Here is a 5076-nt window from a genome sequence, read left to right on the forward strand (position 1 = left end):
GAACCCTTCATAACTTTTGTTGTAGAGTTCAATTAGAGTTGTTGGAGCAAGGTTGCAAGGTTTGGTTGATGTCATAGGTTTCCATCTACTTGATAAAGTAATTCATGCAAAGATATGACTTATCATTTCATGTGACTTTTTGATTCCAAACTTCATGAAACTTTTCCACGGGTCTAGATGGATGCATGTGGATGTAATGTACATGGAATAAGCATGTTTAACATTACACTTGCATAATCTTAACAAGGGTCCTTATGTAAGCAAATGTGCATGGCCCAAGTTTAAGTTGGAGCTCCGTCATGTAGATTTGATCTTGACATGTCATGTTTGAGCTCAAACCCACTGCTTAACTAGTGACAAACACCTAGGGTGTTACAGGCATCACCCGCCAAGCCCACACATCGAGCGCCACAAGAACTTACCTTGGAAGTGAGGGTAGCTCAATGACACGCTTTACTAAAGTTGCTCTTCGCGGCTCCCGTGGGGCGAGCACAATGCCCCTCACAAGCACTTCTCTAGAGCGCCGCAGAAGCTTCTTGCAGGCTTCGACGGAGACCACCACCAAGCCATCTAGGAGGTGGAAACCTCTAAGAGTAACAAGCACCATCAGCTTACAACTCAATTAACTAGTGCCACTCGATGCAACCTCACGATGCAATCGCACTAGAATCGCTCTCTCACACAATCGAATGATCACTATTAGGTATATGTGAGATGGAGGGCTCCTAAGCACTCTCAAGCATGGACACGAAGTCTCCCAAGGTGGTCAGCACCAGCCATGGCTGAAGGCCACTTCTATTTATAGCCCCAAGGGCTAAACTAGCCGTTATCCCTTCACTGGGTAAAAATCGGGCCAACCAAACGCTCCGGTCGTGTTGACCGGACGCTGGACATCAGCGTTCGGTCGCCCGATGACAGCCATGTGTCACCTGTGTTCAACGGCATTCTTCCGATCTCAATGGTCATCTTCTGACCGGACGCAGCAGCTTCAACTGACTGGACGCTGGACCTCAGTGTCCGGTCGTTTATAGTAAGGTACCGACCTTGACCGGACATGTCCGGTCGCATGTGATCAGACGTAGCCCAGCGTCCGGTCAAACTCCAGCTCCTACATCATCATGCGTCAGCCTAACCGGATGCGCCCTGCCAGCGTTCGGTCACTTCCAGTGCCAGCTTCCTGGTGCACCCAGTGAGACTCTGTCTTTTCTATGTAGGGCGCCGGTGGCACCGTCGGACGGACACTCCACCGGTGGAGTTTCTTCACCAAGTTGATCCTCATCAACTCCAACTCTATCTCCTTAGTAAATGTGCCAACACTACCAAGTGTACACCACCATGTGTAAGTGTGTTAGCTTTTCACAACCATTTCCCAAAGGATGTTAGCCACTCAACCTGCCACGCCACTCGATCCTAGCGATGATGCAAAGTTAGATCACTCGAGTAGCACTAGATGACCGATATGCAAACAAGTTTGCTCCTCTTGATAGTACGGCCATCTATCCTAAACCTGGTCATAAACTTCTCTACACACCTATGACTGGTGAAATGAAATGCCCTAGGTTATACCTTTGCCTTGTGCATTCCATTCCTTCCAATGTCGATGCAACACATGCACCAACATGATCAACGATGATATGATCCACTCTATATCATCACATGATCATATTGGTTCATCGATCTTGACTTTACTTGCTCTTCACCGTTGTCATCGTCCATCAGCGCCAAGTCTTGCTCAAGCTTCACCACCACGCGGTCCATCACTCCAAAGCCTTTGACTTGCCCTTCACGCTTGCAACTAGTCTATCAAGCCAAGTCTTTTCTTGATCTTCTCCACCTTGATCACATGACTCAATGTCATGTCTCATGTGCAATGAGCTCCTTCATCTTCACATGTGTGAGCTTTGCAGCATCTCCAAGCCATTTTCACCTTCATGGCATATGTTGCTCACACATATGTACCTGTGGACTAATCACATGTGTATCTCACATAACCACAATTAGTCCACCTAGGTTATCATTCAATTACCAAAACTAAACAAGGACCTTTTAAACGGGGAAGGAACAAAGGCAGCAGGAGAATCTCAGGAGACGAAAAGCGGAAGGGATGGTAACTGCCGCAATCAGTTCGCCTCTACCATCAAGGAGAGAAACTCTCAGGCCATGGCCACGGCCATGACCAAGGCCTGGCCTGACCAGCGGCGGTGGCGGCGGCGCGCGCGTGTGGCACCCCTTTGTCCTTTCCCCAACTTCTCAATTAAGATGGATAATTTCCAACCATATAAGTTGAGTCAACATTCAGTCAAAATCTCATATGGTATTAAACCATACAACGCTTAATGTTACATACCATAGAGTTTTATTTGATTTACTCTCCTCCGTTCCTTAATATAAGCCATATAGATTTCTAAAGAAAATTCCAAAATATAGGTACGTATCAGCTCCTACGCCGATTAGTTTGAAAACTTTCCCACCGTACATAGCACATGCCCCAACCAATCCTTTAGATTTAGGAAGCAATCTGATTGGGAGAGAGAAGATGACCTGATTTTCCTTTTTTTCCTCGGTCTCACATCCTTCCTCAAGCCGTGCATTAATATTGGTGCCTAAAAACTATATGGCTTATATTAAGGAATGGATGGAGTATTAAATATTATATGGGTCAAGCCCATAATATATCCAATAATCCCCACCAAACTCTAGGGTTTGTAACAAAGTAGCATCAGAGCCACATTTCTTTTATATACCAGTGTTTCGATGGAGACTATTAAGTTGAACATCTATCTAGAGCAATAGTTTTACTCAGTCACAACTGAACAATGGACTAAGCCTTAAATTGACAGTTTTGTGTGAGGTGAATGCCACTAAAGTCCTTAGCTGATACTTGGCTGCAAAAGGCATCCCCTCTATTTGAAGCATATAAGTCATACTCCAGTGCCTTTTATGAGTATTTAGATATTACCCAAATCTCATAGACTGTGACTAGCAGTCTGACTCATATAAGTGTGCTCCTCAAAAGATGTTCTGTAGGACAACATCTTTGCTTTAGCAAGCCACTTGGAACACATTAAAGTAAAAAACAACCCGCCTTACAGAAAGGAAAGATATGCAACAGAAATATGTCTTACTAAGGATCTTTCCTCACAATTTACTACTAGCTTGTTTCACCATCCTACTTCACGGGATCTCCGATCACATAGAATAGGTTACCACTATAGTAAATTTCAAGTAGGTCTCAAACCCATCTCTTTCGATACACTTTCTATCACATTGCGTGACTAGACCCTTAGTGAATTAATCTACCAGATTGTTAGACGTGTGAACATAGTCCAATGCTATTACTATAGAGTTTCTCAATTTTCTAACAGATTTCAGTCGTCCCTTAACATGCCTTATAGACTTGAAGTTATCCTAAGAACTATTAACCTTCATAATCACAGTCTGGTTATCGCAGTTCATAGAAATAACCGGTATGGGTTTTTCAACAACTAATAAATCCATAAGGAGATCATGAATCCACTCGGCCTCAGAGCCAGCTGATGTCTAATGCTGTGAGTTTTGCTTCCATTGTAGACTTTGTTAAGATAGTCTGCTTGCAAGACTTCTAGAAAACAGCACCACCTCCAAGCGAAAACACATATCTACTTGTGGCATCAAGCTCATCAGCATCAGAGATCTAGTTGGCATCACAATAGCCTTCCAACACCTTTGGATGTCCGGTATAACGAATACCATAGCTCATATTGCCCTTTAGATAGCGCATCACTCTCTCAAAAGCACGCCAGTGATTATCTCCCGGGTTTGACACAAACCGGCTCGGCTTGCACACAACAAATGAGATGTCAGGCCTTGTTGCACTAGCAAGATACATGAGCGAACTAATGATCTGGGAATATCTCAACTGATCCCTTGCTATTCTCCAAATTTTCCTCAATAGCACACTAGGGTCATAAGGTATAGGAGTAGGTACATAGTCACTAAACCCAAAGCAACTCATCACCTTTTCCACATAGTGGGATTGTAACAGAGTTACCCCACTATCACCTTCTCTTCAGAAGCTTAATATTAAGAATAACATCAGCCTCTCCTAAATCTTTCATCTCAAAATTTTTAGATAAAAATTCCTTCACCTCCTCGACCACTTTGAGGCTAGATCCAAAGATCAGTATGTCATCAACATATAAGCACAAAATGACTCCTCCACCCCACCATACCGATAGTACACACATTTGTTAGCTTCATTCACAACAAAGCTAATAGATGTTAAAGTTATGTCGAACTTCTTATGCCACTACTTAGGAGCTTGTTTTAGGCCATATAATGACTTCAATAATTTACACACCTTGCCTTCTTGACCATTTGCTAGAAACCCATCTGGCTGATCCATATAGATCTCCTCCTCTAACTCTCCATTTAGGAAAGTTGTCTTAACTGTCCATTTGATGAACGATAAGACCATAAGAGGCTGCCAGTGAAAGCAAAACTCGAATTGTGGTCAATCGGGCAACCGGTGAATAAGTATCAAAGAAATCCTCACCTTCTTTTTGAGTATAACCCTTGGTCACAAGCCTTGCCTTGTACCTCTCGATAGTACCATCAGGCCTAAGCTTTTTCTTGAACACCCATTTGCACCCTATAGGCTTGCACCCATAGGGACAATCAACTATTTCCCAAGTTCTATTAGACATAACAGAATCCATCTCACTCTGTACTGCTTCCTTTCATAAGTCAGCATCAGGAGAGGAATATGCCTCTTCAATGGTCGTTGATATATCATCCACAAGGTACACAATATAGTTATCACCAAAAGACTTTGTAGTCCTCTGTCTCTTACATTTTCTAGTGACTACAGTGTCATCCTCCTCAGGATTTTGCATATAGGGTTTCTCAGTTTGTTCTATCGGAGTAAAATTTTTATGCTCATGGGCAATTATAAAATCATGACCAGTCGTGCTAGGTGCATTTTTCATGAGAAATTCATTCTCAAAAAATGTAGCGTCTCTAGATTCTATGATTGTATCAACAACCATCTCAGGAACACTAGAATTTATAATTAAAAATCTATAACCCACGCTGTGA

This window comes from Miscanthus floridulus, unplaced genomic scaffold (genome assembly GCF_019320115.1).
Source record: "Miscanthus floridulus cultivar M001 unplaced genomic scaffold, ASM1932011v1 os_2472_1_2, whole genome shotgun sequence".
NCBI classification, from domain to species: domain Eukaryota; kingdom Viridiplantae; phylum Streptophyta; class Magnoliopsida; order Poales; family Poaceae; genus Miscanthus; species Miscanthus floridulus.